Here is a 22,355-nt window from a genome sequence, read left to right on the forward strand (position 1 = left end):
CTACTGGAGTTAGTGGCCAAGGCAGGCCTATACCTGCAAATATCCGTAATGTGTTTCTTCCCAGTCATAAAGAACATTTCCGATATTCATATCTATATTTTAGCATCATCTGACAAACTGAGCATCCTCAGAAATTAAAGACGGCGACTGTGCTGTGAATCCAGCTATTTGAAGTTACGTTAGTGATGTACTTCTATAATATCCTCTGTTTATTATACAGACTTTTTCACTTTGTTAAGGGGTTTCATGCATGACTTTGGGAGTTACACTGCTAACTCAAATAATAAACCCTCCTTTTTTATTTATTTGTAATAATGTAATCTTTTATTCATGCTGCTTTATACAATATCATATAGTCTATCAAAAATAAATTAACCTAAATAGAATAATCTTTGTGCTTTTTTGGGGGGAATATTAATCATTTAGATAAATCGACTAATTGGAAAAATCATCGACAGATTAATCGGTAAAAAGTAGTCGTTAGTGGCTAGCCCTAACCATGAATTGGCCTTTATTTTCTGCTTTAACAGTTTGAAATGGAGCTGAGCAGTTGTGCTTCAGTGCACTCTGCTGGTGATATCGTTACAATACCTGTCAAACGCTTATTGTCATTCAGTTTTGTGTTCCTGCATCACTGACAGTGCTATTTTCAGTTTGTTTGTCCCCTTAGACATTTTTAGCACAAGCCTCCACTGATAATGACATTCAGCTCGGAGTAATGCTGTAAGCTTCACAGTGCTGCAAGCATGGCTGTTCTCATTTTTATCCCCCTTTCTTTTCCCTCCGAGTAACACATGATAAGAACCAGTCCTGTGGTGCTACATTTTCCACTCAAATTTCAAGTGTAATGAGATTTTTTGGGCTGGACACACAGCGAGGTTGCAGAATGAGGATGGTGACTGTGAGAGATAAGAACAGATTGGTGTGTTAATAACAGAGAGGAGACGGTTTCAGTCTGAAAGATGATTTTCTGATTCAGCGCTCAGAGCTCCTTGATTGTTTTGACAACCTGTTAAGAAATTCAGAAGGAGGATGGCCAGCTCATGAAATTTGCAGATCCTGATTGACTTCAGGATATTTTCCTAAAGGCCATCCATGTGTGTGTAGGCTGTTGAAGGTGGGTTTGGATGTCTTTCTCAGCTGGTCTCTTCTAGGATTCGAGAGAGGAGGGGCAGACTCCTCCACCCAGCAGTGTAGCTGCTCTCTTACATCCAGCAGACAGACAGATATTGGATCTTTTTTTTTTAATCTTACGTTCCTCGCTGTCTGGTCACGCTTGACTTTACTCAGTCTTTGCACATTTTGACAGACCTCAGAGACTTCTCCACAGGTGGGAATGTACTTAATTTACTGCACCGGGGTGTAGCTGCAGAAGGATTTTAAAACTACTGAGGCCATGAGTCCAAGTCTACCCAAACACCACCACAGATAAATCTGACCACACTCCAAAAAGAAAGTCTATAAAATATATTTAATTACTGGGAGTTGTGAGATCTGTAAAATTTATTTCTGAGTTTAAAGGTTCAAATTGTGTTTCATTAACTTATCTTGCAAAGCCAGGAACTTCTGATTGGGAAATAGAGTTGATTTTTTTGGGGAGCATTTAAAAAGTCACAATTAAATGTATTGACATTTTTGCAGCTTGGGGGCACAGCATAGATTTGTTACATTGAATGATGTTATCGTCTTGGGAACTTTGTTAGTAAACAGTAGCTTTTTTAGTCCAGCACTTCCTGAGCAACCTTATTATTCATGTAATTCTTACATTCACTTGCTTTTAGCTCTACTGTGGGTCTTTACAATTCTGCAATTTCAGTTAGCAGACGTTTTTATCCAAAGTGATGTACATCTAAGAGTAGATACAACACAAGCAAAGATCTAGACAGGAGAAAACAGCATGGATAAGTGCCATAAAACAAACATCTGACTCTTTAGATGCTAATTATTAGCATTCTAGTCACTAGCATCATGAGGCTAGCAATTATTCCTGTACCAGTCACCATAATCCCTAGGCTACCGACTAGCATTTTTAGGCTAGTCACGAACAACTCTTGGCTAGCAACTAGCATTTTCAATCTAGTTGCTAGCAACCCTAAACTAACATTTAGCATTCCTAGGTTAGACACAAACATCCCTAGACTAGAGAGAGAAATTCCTAGGCTAGTCACTAGCATCCTGAGGCTAGTGACATGCATTCCTAGGCTAGATGTTACATACCTACGTGACTGGCATTCAATGGCAGGTCACCAGCATCTGTGAATAGCATTCTTATACAAATGTTCGTGACTAGCATTCAGAATACTAGTCACCAACATTAGTAGACCAGCGACTAGCATTTTTGAACTCCTCAGTAACATTTCTAACCTAGCAGAGAATTTGAAGGCTTGTGCCTATCATGCCTAGACCAATGACTAGCTTTTCTAGGCTAACAACTAACAAGTACCATACCTAGGCTAGATGTTTACTTCCCTACTAGTGACTAGCATTCTGCAACAGATCATTACCATCCTCATGACTAGCATTCTTAGGGTGCTTTCACACCTGTTACTCCACTAGAGTGGTTCGTTTGGACCCAAAAATTGTTACAATGTTGCTATTTTCAACTGGTTCGGTTCGCATTCACACCAGTGTTTTCGCAGTTGAACCTACTCCAATTAATGTTATATCTCCCCCCAGTCATTTGGCGGCGCTGTTTACAAAACAAGGCGTTTACGATGACGTAGGTGTACGCTGATTGGCGCAGCATGTGAAGAGGGAAAAATCCCGGAAGAAAACAACAGGCTGTGTTTATTTCATGGACCGCGGTTTATTTGTAAACAATGAACTATGCTCTCCTGTTCATTCTTGTTGCCATATATTCGTGTTATTGCTTTATGCAGCAAGCACAAATACTGCTGTTGTTTCAGCATGAAGCTCGCATTCGGTACGAGAACATTATACAGTCGTTTTTGGCACGGAGAAGACGCATTGCAAGACATTATCGGAGAAAGCGGGCGAGAATGTGGTTTAGCTAGTGCGAGTTTTTTTGCGCCTCCCAAAATTCCCCGTGCAGGTTGCTACGGAAGCTCCCGTAGACCAAAAAGTCTGCTGCGCCATCAAGCCGGTCTGAATGGAGACAGGTTTGTGTTCTCACCAGGAGCGAACCGAACTGGAGTTCACATAGAAGCGGACCGAGACCACCTACCGAAAGTGGTCTCGGTGCGGTTCGTTAGTCCGAACCAAAAAAATGTGGTATGCTTTCACATCAGCCCAAACGAACCGTACTTGCAGGTGTTGCGGACTCCAGTCCGCTTTAAGCGGACTAAAAGACGTACGTGTGAAAGCACCCTTAGGCTAGTCATCAGCATCCTAAGGATAGCGAAGAGCTTACATAGCTTAGTCACTGACATCCCTAGACAGGTGACCAGAATTCCAACACTGGCCACTATCATCCATAGGCTAACAACTACCATTACAAGGCACCTTACACACCCTACAGTAGTGAATTACATTACTAGGCCAGTGCCTTGCACTTAGGGTTGCCACCTTTCAGAAATGAAAATAAAGGACACCCACCACAGCTGTTGGGGCCACAGTTCAATAAAGTTGTAAAGATATTCACAGATTCAGACTTCCAGCATCAATAACTCAGATAAATGTTGTCAAAACATAAACGATGCCTCTTTCCCATCATTGTAAGGTAGATAATGTGCTACAAGCCCAGTTTTATCAAAAGTAGCTGTCTTTCAAGTTGCAGGAATAACATTGGTGTCAACAGGAGCCAGTTGAAGGCTGCAGTGATTTTGGTGACACTACAGTGTATCAGAGTGAAGTTACTGAATATCTGTGTCTCTCTTTGCTATTGCAGTAGTTTTACAATTTGCAAATGGCTAGCCCTAACCATGAATTGGCCTTTATTTTCTGCTTTAACAGTTTGAAACGGAGCTGAGCAGTTGTGCTTCAGTGCACTCTGCTGGTGATATCGTTACAATACCTGTCAAACGCTTATTGTCATTCAGTTTTGTGTTCCTGCATCACTGACAGTGCTATTTTCAGTTTGTTTGTCCCCTTAGACATTTTTAGCACAAGCCTCCACTGATACTGACATTCAGCTCAGAGTAATGCTGTAAGCTTCACAGTGCTGCAAGCATGGCTGTTCTCATTTTTATCCCCCTTTCTTTTCCCTCCAAGTAAGACATGATAAGAACCAGTCCTGTGGTGCTACATTTTCCACTCAAATTTGCAAATGGTCCCTGTTCACTCCATAGACACCAATGTTATTTGCACAGCTTGAAAGACAGCTACTTTTGATTAAACTTGGCATGTAGCACATTGTCTACCTTACAACGTTGGGAAAGAGGCATCGTTTATGTTTTGACAAAGTATATCTAATGAGTTATTGATGCCAGATGTCTGAATCTGTGAATATCTTTCCAACTTTAACATACTCAGGGTCACTACCACCCAAGGAGTGGTATATTTAATTTTGAAAAAAGTATTTAGCCATACGTAATGCTTTAAGTGCTTTATTAACACAATACTAAGAGTTTTGTATTGTTTTAGGATCACAGGTTCTGTCTGAAAATAAGTGGCATCATTTTATACAGTGAAACCAAACTAATGAAATGTAATGAGCAACCAGTGGGCAATACTGGAGTCTATAAAAACATTAACAACTGAATGCAGAATACTGTACAAAGAAATTCTCTGCAGACAGTTGTTTTTCATCTAAATCTTATCTTAATACAATTAATGTATTGACATATTTATGTGTGTATGCATGTATTTATTGTTTTATTTAGTACTGTTAGCATATCAGAGTGCTGAATGAGTTTTTCTTTAGATAGTCAAAGGCCATTTATTGGTTACATATAGGCTATTTAATAAATGTTTATGAAAAACTATAAAAGCATTAAAAAAATAATAAACAACTTAGGCATTTATTGAGTCACTAAAATACTGTAGAGTCTGTGGCCACATCAGTAGGATTATAAGCATCCTCTGGTAAATTCACAACCAGATACTGATGTCCCTTACCATGTCTACTTCAGGAGATGATTAGATGATGTTAAACTGTGACCTGCTGGTTGGGTTCTCTCTATTCTCATGTTTCTTCCATGTTGGTTTCCTGATGCTGCCTTACTTCAGCCAGTCCATTAGCAACAGAAAACACAGTCTGTCTCGTACCCACTGCCAGGGGTTCGAGTCTTCCCACTCACGTCTGCAATTTTGAAAATGTTCTTGTTTCTTTGAACGTGGTGGAGTTTCGCTTGTAGACATTTTTAGACGCGTGGGTGCAGCACCGTCTGTAAGCAGGTAACCAGAGACAGGACCGGGTAGGACCGGGCACGCACAGAACTGAGATCTATCCGCTGGACCTCGCAGGTCCTCGCTACATAGGTCCTACGTGGAAGAAACTGGCTGCCCTTAATATTTCCTGTGTTTTATTTTGTTCATTAGACAGTTTTGATGAGTGTGTGACAGACATGTATGGGGCATTTATGAAAATACGGAACAATTTGCGTCCAGTACGGGACGCAACAATTAATTGTTAAATAACGGACGATTCCGTATTTGAAGGGACAGGTGGCAACCCTACTTGCACTCCTTAGATAATAACTAGTATCCCACAAAGCAGAATTACTATGCTAGCCAAAAATTTCTGTAAGCTAGAGACTAGATTTCTTAGGCTAGTTACCAGCATAGCTTAGCTAGTGTCTAGCATACACAGGCAAGTCACCAGTTCTTCTAGACTTCAGCCCCAGTGACTGACCTTGGAATTCCAGTCACTATCCTAGATCCTGTCAAATTCCTTCTAGCCTTCCGAGTTGTCAAGACTCTAAGGTCCCTCAATACAGCATGGTCTTCATTTGAAAATGATGGTCACATTTAGAGAAAAACAAACAATACAGCAAGATATGCTTTCGGACAAGGCTACTGCAGAGGCTTCCATGGTGTCCTCGAGTTTTCAGTCAGGTCCTTGTGATGTATTTCAAAAAAAACAAAATTTTGACAGCCAGAAAGGCATCAAACCAATGTCTGACGTCACCGAGGCTGCATCTGCCTTTTATATATAGTCCTGCTCTTAACCAGAACTTTATTGGAATCACAATAGAAACCTCTGCTATGTTGCTAGAATTCCCTATTTCCCATCAAAACTCCTGACCTCCATGTCCTCTGCCCCCAATGCTTTACTTTTTGCAAGTTTCAAACATCAAGTATTCAGTACATGACTTTGTTAAGCCAGAACGATTCATTTCTGCGTCCTAAATCTGCCATCCACCCTCAAAATCCACCTCAAGAAATCCCACCGACTGCACGGACTGAAAGATGTCGGCTAATATGCAGATCAGCGGCTGGAGCAGATACTTTCCCCTCCTTTAACTTCTCTGTTTTAATGTATCACCTTGAAATCCACAGGGCATCCTCCCAGGAGTCCCTTTGTCTATGAATGCTAATGGGATCTCACTATGTTAATATTAAATAGCTGCTGATAAAATAATAAATTTCTAATGTCCCTCTCAGACCTTTTTCTCTCTCCTCCTTCTCAGATTAGTTTATCGGGGCTTTGCTGCCCCCCCAAACACTGTGGGCTTAATTATTTAAAATGTTTGAAAAATTCATATCCTTCCTTTTTTGGGGTGCAAAAGCCATCACTCAGCCTGTGAAAATTTGGAAAAAGAGGCAGAGGGGGATGAAATATTCAGCAGCACGCAGGCCCTTCAATTATTTTTCTGATGCATGAATGTTAAAAAACACATGCAGAGTCAAATGAGCATTTTAAGGCAGAATAATTCCTACAGCAATATAATACAGCACTGTCAATTATTTAGGGCTAAATCTCCCTGCCGAGACTTAACGCATTTATGTTTAATCACGTTTAGGGACTTTGGATACAATAACTTGGCTGTCATTTGTTTTTTTCACCCTGCAGCAATGCAATTAAGTGTAAAAAATAGATATTTTATGCTGGCAAATATTAAAAAAGTGTCCATTTGGGAGCACATCTCAAAGGCTTTTGTTTTTTGTTGGATGGTCAGACACTGAAGCTGTTTCTATCCCCTCCCATCAATGTTTAACAGACAACAAAACATGAAAAAAAAAGATGTTTCCATTCTCATCTGTAATTTAAGCATTCCTCCGTGTTATATCCTATCCCCGGTATCGCTCCTTTCCAACACAAATGCTTTTGTTTGCTGGCTGTTATCGTGTTGTATTATTTAGAGGCAGAACAAACAGAAAGCCCTCGTCGTCTTCTTCTCCTCTTCCTAATTCATTTGAACGCTGGCTCCTCAGGCCTGTCAGCGCATCCACCACAGGGATCAATTTCACCACCGCAAACCCACCAGATCACATCAGATGGGGACGCACGCTCTCAAAAACGCCCTCACTATCTTCGGTACTGGCCCTCTGAGAGTGAAATCTTTTGGGAGGAGCTTTTCCTCATGCTGGGAAAAACTTTGAGGAGACGTGGTTGTGGATTAATAACAGTTTAAAACTGGTTGATGTAATTGAAAAGAACATAAATGAGAGTTAAATGATGGGCTGGGAGATGTGTTTGAGTCTCAAATTAATTTAAATTGCTGCGTGACATGCCTAGAGGTTCTGGGTCAGTTTTTTTTCTCTCACCGTCTCCTCCTCTGTCTCTGTTTTACCTACTATTGAAATAAAGAACATGGAAATACAACTGAGATCTACAGATGAACCTCAGAGATGAAACAGGGCCACAAGGTTGCTCATAAAAGTCAAGAGAAGTTAATGGAAATTTCATTTTAAAGTTTGACATTGGTGACATTGGTGAAGTAAGTGAAACAACAGCAAAGTAATCAGGAACTTTTTTCATTTAAGTAATTTTGCTGCCAAAGGGGCCCAGAATTTGATGTGAAGATTTTCATCTTTTCTCATTGTAAACTCAACATCTTTTTATTTATTTATTTATTTTTTGGTATTGAACAGATAAAAACAGGACATTAATATGAAATTAAATTAGTGTCATAGCTGAACAAAATCTCCCAAGAATTTAACCAAAATTAAATGAAAAGAAAAATGCGACATTTGATTGAAAGATGAATCCGAAAACTTTATCACATTTAATCACTATCGAGCTTTATTTCAGTCTGCAGCTTTATCCAAAACCATAGTTTATGCACAGTGACTGTTTTAGAGCCTAAAGTGGACATAATCTTATTTTTTCAGCACTGGAGGTTGCTCCTTGGCACATGAATGAACCTTCCCTATGCTGTTAATTACTCAACATTTATTCATCCAACTGACTTTTGAGACTTTGGAGAGACAGAGGCTGATGGCTCTGGTGTGTTTCATCAGCACTGGAAAACTACGTTTAGGCAGTCATAGGTTTTGACTTTAATTTGAACGTGGTACAGATAGCCAATTGTAAAGACCAGCAGTGTTCAACAGTATTCGATAGACAATAACAAAAAATGCAGTCAGTGGTCAACATTACCTAGTTAATCCATCAGTAACTGCTGTAACCAATGAACACAGATGATACAACTAATTAACAGGCTGGAGTTATCAGCCACTGCCCTGCTCTAAAGTTTCAAAAGTCAACGTGGTGAGTGAATGTTGGAGCAAGTGTGAGAACAGCATTTCTGCATGTGGAGCAGAAATATTCAACCACAGGAATTGTTCTTTGTGCTCATATGATGTGGGTCGGATTTTTACTTGTAATGATTTTGAGACGAATTGAACACCATAAACAAATACCTCTTTCCTAATGCAGTACAAGTCCACCAGAAAGGCGAAAGTGACTTGTTCGTACTTGCTGAATATGACCCATGTGAGCATAAAGCACAGGCATTATTCACTTCCGCTTGGTTAGATTTGGAAAAAGATCATTGTTTCAGGTAAATAGATGGCCGCCGTAGTCTTTGTTGCAATGAGAAACACTCATAATCGGACAGTCATTGACTAATAGCTTGAAACAAAAAAATTAATCTTAAAGTCCAAAGTTTTGTTGCTCCATCCGTCCACCCAGACCTCCTCTTTACATAATATGTCATAATTGCGTTTACATAACACTGTTTTTATTTTGCGTTCACACAAGTTGGAACCAAAAAATATTAGAGCTAACGTCAAATACACTGAAATTACTTTATACATCCTGCAGAGTACCAGTGTTGTAGGAGCACAGTATTTACAACAAATCACTTGATTATTTGGTACTGCTTTGTTGTCTGTAGTCTTGCATTTTCTCAATTTTCTACAGTTTTATTCCTCCGCCAAGGAATATGTCAGAGTTATGTGATGATAGAATAGAATAGAATATTCTTTATTGTCATTATACAATGTATAACGAGATTGCAGAATATTCTAATATGATCGGCATTGGTTTGTCTGTCTGTCTGTTAGCAACATTACTCAAAAACAGACTAACGGATTTGGATGAAATTTTCAGGAAAGGTCAGAAATGACACAAGGACCAATTGATTAGATTTTGGTGATGTGGCTTATAGTCTAGATCCATGAATTTGTTAAAGATTTCTGTGTCATTGCAAACTAACAAAGTATAGAAACTGAAATTTAAAATGAGCTTCAAAGACTCCAGACTATGAGAGAAACATCCATGAAATGCATCCTGTAATAAACTACAAGATGGACAGTGTGTGAATGAGCTGGGTATTATTTTGAATATGACTTAATTAAAAAAATTAAGTAGCCATGTGAACGAAAGCAAACTGATTTTGAAAGCATACAAATCATTAAATCATTTATTAACCAGCTTTGTGCAATAAATTATGAATTTGAACAGCTTGTTGTAAGAGTCATGTCTGCTACATAGCTCACATTATCATCATATTAATAATATTATATTAGCATTATGGTATGAATTATTAACAGTTCTGCTTAAACTGCAAGTCTGGACTGCTTGTTGCTGTTGTGGGGCATCACAAGTTGCACAAAATAGACAAAGAACTTGCGTTGATGGAAAATCACAATTTTTACATATATTTTGAAATTATAGATTTTGCACTGCCCTGTGTTTGGCCTTTTCATCTGTCACCATTAACAGCTAAAATTATTTTACAGTCTTTAATTCATGATCAAATACCTGGACACAGTCAGGCTTTGCATTATTTTTTATACTAACAATCAATCAAGACTATGGTAAACATCAGATTATTTCTTTGCACAATTATTATGTGTCTTTAATTTGTTTGTGTGTGAAACAAGTAGCCAATCACACCAAATTAAAAGACTACGACATGCAAACACAGCTCTTTCAAAATCTTTGGCAGTTCATTAGTTACAAATGTGTGAAATCATAAGTTTATAAATGCTACTGTTGTTTTGTAGTTCTGGTTTGATTTCAAAGAAGTGCAACATGTTTATCAAAATCTGCACATCAGACTAACACTTGATACACTGGGATGCAGAAAATATAAAATTTAGGAGTTTTAAAATTCATATTTGAAGAAGTTTTTGTTGAAGACAATATGTGTATTAAGTGTCTTATTTTCTCATTAAGATAAATTAAAGTCAAAGTCAAAGTCAGCTTTATTGTCAATTCTTCAATATGTACGACATACCAAGAATCGAAATTTCGTTACTCTCTCTTAGTGCAACAGTATACATTAAATAAAGACACAGTAAAGTAGCTGTAGACCAGATAAACGTCTGTTTTTCAGGACACAAAACATTACTTAAGAAGGAAGACTGAAGAAAGAAGCTTCTGGTTCATTTTCTGACTGCTCGCGGTAGCATTAAAAACATTATCTGGCTGTTGTCTAAAGCAAGAAACAGCTGTAAGAATCCCAGTTTGAAATAGAAACCTTGATCTTAGTGCTGTGTTAAAGGCAAGAGTAAAACGCCTGGTTGCATTAATAAATAGGCACGTGACCTGGTGTCACTGGATGGGGGTCTTCTTCATGCACGTCTGACATGAAGTCCGTTAGTCCTCGGAGCAGACTCCTGGGGGTGTTAAGTAGAAGTAATGGGGGACACAGGATTAGTGATACTTTTAGATTGTGAAGCATGTTTTGCAAGGGCAAATGCAGGCTTCTGCTAGCCGTAGCCTCCACCAAGGGAGGTTTGCGAGTGTGGACGAGGGTGCTAAGAGGCCCAGGTGGTTGTGGACTGCCACACCTCAGGAGACTGACAGGGCAGCCATAGGGGAGCAATGGAAGGTGAAGGGGCTCCATTTGCAAGGTATGATAGGGTGTTCATCAGCCAGGGAAGGGAGCATGCATGTAGCTTATCGATGAAACTAAACATTGCGTTTTTATATTTTTTTTGCATGGTGGTTTGCAGAATAGAAACTTAAAGTGCTTAAAGTGAAACTAATGAAAATTCGCCCCACCATAAAACATGCTATTGTTTATTAATTTACAAAATAGACATCATGCTGTATTCAATAAGTCTTGAAACTAGTGATTGAGACCATAAACTTGTAATGAAAATGTTTTCTGAGGTGACAGATCACCAGGGAAGCAAGGTCATTTTCTCTTCCACTTCTACACAATCAGTCTTTTCTCTGCATCCAGAGGAGTCGCCCCCACTGGCTGCTAGAATTAATGCACATTTTAAGGCACTTCAGCACTGGCTTCAGTTTTCAAATAGGGTGGCAGGTTTCCAAATTTTCTATATAGTCATAATAATTTGTATTCTAAAAATATATTTCTAAGCACTTTTGTCAGAGCAGCCCCGATGTACATATCTATGGAAATATATTAGCTATGAAATTTCAGCAATGTGAGTAAAATAGGAGAACTGAAACGGGAAAAGGAGGCACAGACCGAAAAAACATACACAAATGTGTTTTAGACATCAAGTGTGCTGAACTGATGAAGAGTTGTAGATGCTGTTACTGAGCATGTGTTATACTGCAAGTGCACACGCTCACATATATGGCTGATATTCCCTGCAGGCCCTGGGGCCTTGCTCTCAGGCCCCTCAACTGGGTGACAGCAAACCTGTCTACGTGATTTATGGAAATGCAGATGGAGGTTTTATTACACCTCCTCATGATACACACAGACACATGCAGACATTCCTCTTTGTTCAGCTAAAAGAAGGACAAAGGAGGTCAAAACACAGTAAGAAATGTGTCAACTCTGCAACAAAAATGGTGATTAGATCATGGGCTGTGTGTGTAGTTGTATTAGTCATGTTGTGAGGACATTAATCTGTTTCTACAGTGTCATAAGTCAGTGTAATGTCCTCTAAAGTGATGGAAACACTACTGCTGTGTGTGTTGGATCTGTGCACAAAGATGTCTTGATATTTAATTGCTGTAATTCACGTTTAAGGATACAATCAATTATACAGTGTTCTCTGCATCTAATAAATAATGCTCAGGTCAGTATGTTGTCTGCAGATGTTATTTAAATATTTTATATTTCTGTAATATCTGTGTCTGTATTCATGGGTTTTCTATAGTTCGAGACTCCATACTTTATATAGACTGTAGTTTTTCTGTAGAAAAATCCATCCTGTGACTAAAATATTATCACATATCACATTGTTAGATTCTTATTACTTGTGCATCAATGTGTTAGCAGCGCCAACTGTTGTATATACCCACAGTCTTGCTTGTTTCACTGACTTTATACACATAATTTTTTTTACTCTGATTTTTCTTTGTATTAAATTATCTATGTATTCATTTGCATCTACAGTAAATTGAAAAATGGTCTGCACTTAATTAGCACTTTTTACGTTTGCATTAAGCACATAATTTTCGTAGTTTCTATGGCAATTTCCCACCATCATGGTTCTGACATTGCCAGATTCCTGACAACCTACCATACACTGTATTGATAAGATGTTTCTACTGCTAGCATTTTATGGTGAGCATCTATGAAAATAACAGTTTCATAATCAGACTTTTTTCCCTTGATGCATATGTAAATAGGCATATATTTAAAAATGTCAGTATTATATCAAATGGTTGAAGATCTGGATGGCCTGTTCTGAAAAACACAAGATACAGCAAGTATGGTTAGCCCTCATCATGACCAAGATAAGAGCTAAAAAGGAAGCAAGTGACTTTATCCTAAAATAGTCTTTGGTTGATAGGATTAATCTATTGACTGTGTTTTACTGCAGTGCATTATGGCACATTTATAATGCTATGAATCATTTAAATTATTATTCTCAGTTGCTCGTAGAAGCGCAGATTTTTTTTTCACAAAATTTGATGCAAACTGTTTATTCTGGGTGAATTTTAAAAGGGACATGCAGAATAAAGTGATTTTGAGAAAATGCCACGACTTTAAGCTGAGACTTGATTACGTTTCAGGGTGCAATGGCAAGTCACTAATGAGTAGTTCATAGGCTGTCGGAAAATTTAACATCCTACGATGTGTTCTGTTTGTACAGTTGCGGATTCCAATAAATGGTGTCATTTCTGTGAACACAACGTGGGTTCTGAGTGTCAAAGAAGCAGAAACACTCATGGAAATACAGGAAATAAATCAAAGCCATAAGAAACTTGCTGGTACTGCTTGTGCACACTGCTAATCATAAAAACATATGCAACACGGCTGAAAAAGAGAGTAAATCTTACACCTATGGGTAATGAGGAGGGTAAATCAGAAGTAGTAAAGAAACCTAGATGAAATTATATTTGTGTCCCTCAACTGAATATTTATAACCTCCAGATCATCTGCGAAAGGCAAGGGGCACGTTTAGTGTAGGGGGAGGTAAAGGTTTCTATTATCAGGGAACGTAATCCTCTTTGTGAACGATACTCCTGTCAGTCTATAAAGAGCAAGAAGAACAAAGGGAAAAAGGAAAAAAACAATAGAAGGATAAAGGAGTAAAAAAAAAGGAGGACTATGACGAAGAGCAAGGTTTCGCTTGTCCAGACACTTCATCATTCATCTGCTGTTCTGTGGAGATGCCTCTCTCTCCTCCACACTTAAATATAAGAGCCTCAATCACCCCTCTTTCTTTCATCAGTCCCCTCCTCCTCCTTTTTTTATCCTCTCTACATCCATTGGCTCCATCCACTCTTTATTTTTCACTTCTGTTTCTTTTTTCTACCCCCACTTCCCCTCTGGAGTGCTCTTTATCTCCCAGTCCTCAGCATCCTCCCTCCCTCCTCTCCCTCGTCTCATCTCACCCTCACATCCCCACCCCTCAGCGTTTAGTGATTAATGCGAGTTTTAATTGTCATGCTCACTTTTATGCTCATTAAAGTGTATTATGCAGCAGTTAGGGTATTAAAGTTCAGCGAGAAATTTCATGCATACTGATGAGAATGCAAATGAGCCCAGTGTGAACCGATACTATGGTTTGTGTTGTGTGTGTTGTGTGTGTGTGGTGTGTGTGTGTGATTATCCCCAGGAGTGAGCCAGAGTGTCATTATCACCCTTCCTAGCCATTTTAGCTGAGCAGAGAGAGTCCATCCATAGAAATCATGTTAATTGAAGTCTTAAAGCATTCTTTATGCCTGAATACCTGCGTAGTATTTAACATATGATGCTCTGCGTTGCAAGAATTTTTTTCCTGGGTGTTATTCACTGAGTTGCAATGAATTTAGGTGGACATGCAATATACATACAAATAAAACTGTAAAAGTTGTGAATAAAAGGTTTAGCATTGATATCTTCCACAAGATTTGCTGTCATATCATGTATGTGTGTGGTGAACAAAACAAAAAGAAGCTTTATAGCAGCAGCTTAAAGAGCTATATTGCACTCCGTACTGTGTGATTTTGTAAATTCCTGCACAATCTGTACAGCTGTCTTCCATCAGTGTAAGTATTTTTATTTCTTTATAGTGGTTCTCATGTGGTACACTCGTTTTTTTATTACTCCGCCAAGGAACGGGCGGAGTTATGGACGATCCGAGTATGTTTGTCTGTGAATCTGTCTGTCTGTGTGAAACATTACTGAAAAACGGAGCAACAGATTTGGATGAAATTTTCAGAGAACATCAGAAATGACACAAGGACCAAGTGATTAGATTTTGGCAGTGATGCGGCTTATAGTCTGGATCTACAGTTTTGTTAAAAGATTTCCCATTGGGAGATATAGCAGCCGGCATGGCGTCACTGTAACCACAATGTGAACACTGTGTCAGTTACCCACTGATGATCACATGATTGCGATCCTACTACAAATTGACTGTGATTTATCAGTTGGAAATCAAGGAACAAATGATTAAACTGTGGGGTGTTTCTGAGTCCCATCAGTTCCTGCCGTCCGCTACATATTTAGGTCACGCAATGTAGCAAACCCCAGCCAAACACGTTAAGTTCAGCCGTCAGCCTTATTTTGAACACAAATTCCCCTTTCTGTCCTTCACTCATTTCTTCACCGTAAGAGCTTGTCCCCATTGCAGCTAGGTGCTTCTAAGTTTAGACACATCCTTTGCTAGACAGCAGCAGCGTGGAACCGTTGTCTTTCATCTTTATTTGAATTTTCTGACTTTTCAGCAGCGTAGTCTTCATGTCAAGAAACCGCTTCTTAAAGAATCACTTCCTGTGCTGCTGGAATGGTGAAAAAATAAAAGCCCGCAACATTAAAAATACGTCTTCAAAATAAAAGCATGGAAGGAACGGTTATTTTGACAGTAGCAAAACAGGTTTGCCAAAAGTGATGAAATGATCAACAGACTTTTATAAGAGTAATTTACACGCAATTTGGTATTCATACATAACATGCACATGCATAACACATGCTTGTGCTCAGCGCAAGGTCATTTTTTTATTAACGATTTCTTCCGTCGGAAATGATACGTCAACTAAACAGCCTTGGCAGAGTACTGTGCTCTCTGAGTGCTTTTCTAGTTTGACTTGTAATACTTATTTTTGAAATCCTTCTTCAATTTTTTCTTGTCAGTTCTTACTGTTATGCACCAAAGATAAAGTCAAATGAAAACATGACAAAAAGAAACAGATTCTCATTCTGTTATCATTTATTAAATTACCCACACATATAAATGCACGTATCTGTCAAGGCCAATGGTTTAAAATAATCACAACTTGCTAAATTTTAAATTTAAATTAGATTTTCACACTGTTTGGTAGCATACACTGCATATTCATTTGTACAAAGACAATGCTTCTGTTGAACAAAATGTAATATACAATAAGCTAGAATTCTATCTGCAATAGCCATGTGCTGTTTTCTTGTTTTCATAGTTCTACAAATCCATGCATTGTTTAAAGAAAGTCAATACAGTGGCACAGAAAGCCCCAACTGTTTTGCGCACAGCATCGTCACACCAGAGAAAGACACTAGCATAGGCTGTGCATTGAGGAAAAGACTCGGTCAAACTTCTGCTTAAGTTACCTGTAAAGTTGCGGGATAACCAAAATTTTTCCATTTAATCCTGGGCTTAGATGTATTAAAGAGAACTGAATACCAAACTCAACTATGCCCAGATTTGCTTCTGAGTTGTGTAGCCACCTGCACATGCTCATTAGCTTTCCCACTCAGTCCATAGACATTACATTGTGATAAGGAAACAAAAATGAAACCTTTTATTCTAGGCTCTGGGCAATTTTTACAGATATAAAAACCCTGTGGATTAAGAATATCATAGCCATACCATATCTCCTTAAATAGGGACCAGGACATTTATTTGAAGCCATTTTGCATTAGAGTCAGGTCTTCATTTCTTAGTTTTTATTCCCTCTCTTTAATGAGAATATTGGGTCAGACTTTAGCAAGAAGCTTTGTTTTAATTCACTCATATTTGCTCTGTTAAAGTTCCTGCAGTAAACCTTTGCCTGGTTCCAATGCTACGTATAGCTACGCACAGGCACATGTGCCTGTTGTAGCTAACTGCTGCCCCATGGGGGCACTGTTGAAAATACGATCATGGAACAATCAGAAATGTAGGCTACTCATGTTTGTGTTTGTGCTGCCGTTGACCATTTAGTTTTAGGTCCTGTTGCATCAGCAGCCACAAGCAGCGGCTATAAAAACATACAGTGTTTATCGTACCGAAATGATTCCTTGTTCTTTCTGGTTGTTGCCAATTTCTGAACCAATCAGTATTCAACCTACACACAGTGTCATCACCAAAGGGCGATGTGCTGCTGGCTTGTAGGAGAACTGTGTGTCTCTGTAGTTTCTGCACTGGTAAAATTCCCATAATCGTTCCCACAATACTTCCATGTATTTCTTGTTAATTTTTATTTCCTACTGATGTTCCCTACATTTTTTCATTGTCCCCTTTTGCTGCGTAACACTGGGAATTTCCTCTGCGGGATCAGGATGATCTTATCTTTAATACTTTTACAGATGTTCCTTTTTGTGATCGTGGTCTTTGGTGACTTTTTTGGTTAAATATTGCAAGTGACTACTGCAACAAAATGGCAGCAGGGCACTCTCTCCATGACTATCACTATGTGAATGAAATTTCATTGCAGTCCATCCAATACATGCTGAGATTCCACAGAAAATTGTGAACCTCAATATGGCACGAGAAAAAAACTACGAGGAGGTCCGCAGTCATTAGTATGTATCATGAGGACCCGTAATTGTGTGTAAAAAAATTGGTGCCACTCCATGTAATAGTTGCTGAGATATTTCAGCGAATAGTGGTGAACCAACCAGACGACAGATCAACAGGAGTAGACAGCAGTACGGCAGCATTTTAAATGAGGCATGTTGATGAAATGTATCTACTCGCAGTGAAGAAGATGACAAGAATCTTATTAACATAATGAGCGGCTGAAATTTAAATTTAATACAGTGAAACAGAGATGCAGTCGAATGCCTGAAAAATGAGCACTAAGTCAGTTGTTAGAAGGTTGTACTGTCTTATTCCACACAATGCTCTGTGTGTGTCTGTGCTGCTATCTTCCTTTTCCCAGCCCACCCACTGTTCCCACCATGCTGCGTGAATAGGCTCAGTCATTACTGTGCTTCTCCTGTGCCGTCTGCAGGGTAAAATGAGACAATAGTCAAGATTTTCAACCAGGGGGCCTAAATCATTTACACAGCATGGAGCGAGTGTGCTGAAATGAGGCTGCTGATAACTCTGTCCTGCAGGAGCAGCAGTTGGCACTGTAACTGCAAGAAAAAGATGACAGATAAACTCATTATGATGATAAATATTGTGTTTATGCACAAGTAAAACTGTTTAAAATCATATCTGAAATGTTCCCTTGGTGCTGATCAAAAGGAGAAATCTAGCATCTTTGGATGAGGCTGCAGGGAGTTTTCCCCAGCACAACATACTAAAGACAGAGAGCAGTAATACAGAAATACAGGTTTAGAAAAAAAGTAGTAGTAGTAAAAGCAGATGGTTAAATGATAAAGCCTCGCTTTTAATACTCTTTAATACTCTTTAAGGGTGATTATTTACCATTGTCACTGACTTGGTCAAGTCCAAAATATTATTTAAATACTACTACTACCCCCTCCCTGGGCTGCGACCTTATCGTGGTGGAGGGGTTTGCGTGTCCCAATGATCCCAGGAGCTATGTTGTCGGGGGCTTTATGCCCCTGGTAGGGTCTCCCATGACAAACAGGTCCTGGGTGAAGGACCAGACAAACAGCAGCCCAGAAGACCCCAATGATGAACAATAACCTTGGAACCACGAGTCCCTTGCCCGGACGCGGGTCACCGGGGTCCCCCCCTGGAGCCAGGCCCGGGGGTGGGGCTCGATGGCGAGCGTCTGGTAGCCGGGCTTTTTCCCACGGGGCCCGGCCGGGCACAGCCCGAAAAAGAGACGTGGGACCCCCCTTCAGCAGGCTCACCACCCACAGGAGGGGCCATAGGGGTCCGGTGCCATGTGTGTTGGGCGGCGGCCAGGGGCGGGGAGCCTGGCGTACCGACCCCCGGCTACACAAGCTGGCTCTAGGGACGTGGAACGTCACCTCTCTGGCGGGGAAGGAGCCTGAGCTGGTGTGCGAGGTTGAGAAGTTCCGACTTGATATAGTCGGCCTCACCTCGACACACAGCAGGGGCTCTGGAACCAGCCCTCTCGAGAGGGGTTGGACTCTCTTCCACTCTGGAGTTGCCAATGGTGAGAGGCGCCGAGCAGGGGTGTCAATACTCATTGCACCTCGGCTCGGTGACTGTGTGTTGAAGTTTACCCCGGTAGACGAGAGGGTGGCCTCCCTTCGCCTTCGGGTGGGGGGACGGTTCCTTACTGTTGTTTGCGCCTACGGGCCGAACAGCAGTTTGGAGTATCCGCCCTTTCTGGAGTCCTTGGAGGGGGTGCTGGAGAGTGCCCCTTCTTGGGATTCCATAGTTCTGCTGGGGGACTTCAACGCTCACGTTGACAATGACAGTGAGACCTGGAGAGGCGTGATTGGGAGGAACGGCCCCCCCGATCTGAACCCGAGCGGTGTTCTGTTATTGGACTTCTGTGCTCGTCACAGATTGTCCATAACGAACACCATGTTCAGGCATAAGGGTGTCCATATGTGCACTTGGCACCAGGACACCCTAGGCCGCAGTTCGATGATCGACTTTGTTGTCGTGTCGTCGGACTTGCGGCCGCATGTCCTGGACACTCGGGTGAAGAGAGGGGCGGAGCTGTCAACCGATCACCACCTGGTGGTGAGTTGTCTCCGATGGTGGGGGAGGATGCCGGTCAGACCTGGCAGACCCAAACGGATCGTGAGGGTGTGCTGGGAACGTCTGGCGGAGTCCCCTGTCAGAAGGAGTTTCAACTCCCACCTCCGGTCAAACTTCAACCATGTCCCGAGGGAGGTGGGGGGCATTGAGTCCGAGTGGACCATGTTCCGTGCCTCCATTGCTGAGGCGGCCGATCGTTGCTGTGGCCGTAAGGTAGTCGGTGCCTGTCGCGGCGGCAATCCCCGAACCCGTTGGTGGACACCGGCGGTAAGGGATGCCGTCAAACTGAAGAAGGAGTCCTACCGGGCCTTTTTGGCCTGTGGGACTCCGGAGGCGGCTGACAGGTATCGGCTGGCCAAGCGGGCTGCGGCTGTCGCCGAGGCAAAAACTCGGGTATGGGAGGAGTTTGGCGAGGCCATGGAAAACGACTTCCGGACGGCTTCGAAGAGATTCTGGTCCACCATCCGGCGTCTCGGGGGGGGAAAGCGGTGCACTGTCAACACTGTGTATAGTGGGGATGGTGCGCTGCTGACCTCAACTCGGGACGTTGTGAATCGGTGGAAGGAATACTTCGAAGACCTCCTCAATCCCACCGACACGTCTTCTGATTCAGAAGCGGGGCCTGGGGTCTTGGGCGTAGATTCTCCCATCTCTGGGGTCGAAGTCGCCGAGGTAATTAAAAAGCTCCTTGGTGGCAGGGCCCCGGGGGTGGATGAGATCCGCCCGGAGTTCCTCAAGGCCCTGGATGTTGTGGGGCTGTCCTGGTTGACACGTCTCTGCAACATCGCGTGGACATCGGGGGCAGTGCCTCTGGATTGGCAGACCGGGGTGGTGGTCCCTCTTTTCAAAAAGGGGGACCGGAGGGTGTGTTCCAACTATAGGGGGATCACACTCCTCAGCCTCCCCGGGAAGGTCTATTCAGGGGTACTGGAGAGGAGGGTCCGCCGGATAGTTGAACCTCGGATTCAGGAGGAGCAATGTGGTTTTCGTCCCGGCCGTGGAACTGTGGACCAGCTCTACACCCTCAGTAGGGTCCTTGAGGGTGCATGGGAGTTTGCCCAACCAGTCCACATGTGTTTTGTGGATCTGGAGAAGGCTTTCGACCGTGTCCCTCGGGGAATCCTCTGGGGAGTGCTCCGGGAGTACGGGGTAACGGACCACCTAATACAGGCTGTCCGTTCCCTGTATGACCGGTGCCAGAGCTTGGTCCGCATCTCCGGGAATAAGTTGAACTCGTTTCCGGTGAGAGTTGGACTCCGCCAAGGGCTGCCCTTTGTCACCGATTCTGTTCATAATTTTTATGGACAGAATATCTAGGCGCAGCCAGGGTGTTGAGGGAGTCCGGTTTGGTGACCTCAGGATTCCGTCACTGCTTTTCGCAGATGATGTGGTCCTGTTGGCTTCATCATGCCAGGACCTCCAACTCTCACTGGATCGGTTCGCAGCCGAGTGTGAAGCGGTTGGGATGAGGATCAGCACCTCCAAATCCGAGTCCATGGTCCTCAGCCGGAAAAGGGTGGAGTGCACTCTCCGGGTCAGGGATGAGGTTCTGATGAGGTTCTTGTTCACGAGTGAGGGAAGGATGGAGCGAGAGATCGACCGGCGGATTGCTGCGGCGTCCGCAGTAATGCGGGCGCTGTACAGGTCCGTCGTGGTAAAGAGGGAGCTGAGCCGAAAGGCGAAGCTCTCAATTTACCGGTCGATCTACGTTCCTACCCTCACCTATGGTCACGAGCTTTGGGTAGTGACCGAAAGAACAAGATCGCGGGTACAAGCGGCTGAAATGAGTTTCCTCCGCAGGGTGGCTGGGCTCTCCCTTAGAGATAGGGTGAGAAGCTCGGCCATCCGGGAGGATCTCAGAGTAGAGCCGCTGCTCCTCTGCGTACAGAGGAGCCAGATGAGGTGGCTCGGGCATTTAATTAGGATGCCCCCCAGACGCCTCCCTGGTGAGGTGTTTAGGGCACGTCCCACCGGGAGGAGACCCCGGGGAAGACCCAGGACACGCTGGAGAGACTATGTCTCTCAGCTGGCCTGGGAACGCCTTGGGATCCCCCCGGAGGAGCTAGATGATGTGGCCGGGGAGAGGGAGGTCTGGGCTTCCCTCCTAAAGCTGCTGCCCCCGCGACCCAACCCGGACCAGCGGTAGAAGATGGATGGATGGATGGATGGATACTACTACTACTATCAACACACATACTTACTTGACTAGATACTTTAATTATATCTGGCTAATAATGAGTTTAAAAAGTCAAAATTATGACTTAAAATGTAAAATTTTGACATACTAAGTCAGAATTTACATTATAGTACAAATAATCTGATAAAATGAATGAAAAATTGAAGTAAAAATAAGACATAAGCTATAATAGAAAAACACATTTTAGACTTTTACACAAAATCATGAAGAGTAAAAATTATGAGTTAATATTTAAGATAGTCATAAGAGAATTTGTGAGAACAAAAAGTCAAACTTTTGACACAGAAGTAATAGTTGTAAGATTAAATGGATTTTGGAATATTTTGAATTACAAAATTAAAAACAAGAAAAGCACTCAGAGAGCACAGTACTCCACCAAAGCTGCTCAGTCGTATCATTTCCAATGGCTGAAATCTTTAATAAAAAATTACCTTGCGGTGAGCACAACCGTGTGTTATGCATGTGTACATTGGGTACAGATAATGAATTACGTCACCTAAATATGCAGCGGCCAGCAGGAATTGATGGGACTCGGAAACACCCCCACAATTTAATCAATTGTTCCTTGTATGATTTTTGATGGATAACTCCCGATAAGTCCGCAGCGGTCGATTTATAGTAGAATCGCAATCATGTGATCGTCAGCAGGCAGTTATCACAGAGTTCACTT

Source organism: Amphiprion ocellaris, chromosome 17, assembly GCF_022539595.1.
Source record: "Amphiprion ocellaris isolate individual 3 ecotype Okinawa chromosome 17, ASM2253959v1, whole genome shotgun sequence".
NCBI classification, from domain to species: domain Eukaryota; kingdom Metazoa; phylum Chordata; class Actinopteri; family Pomacentridae; genus Amphiprion; species Amphiprion ocellaris.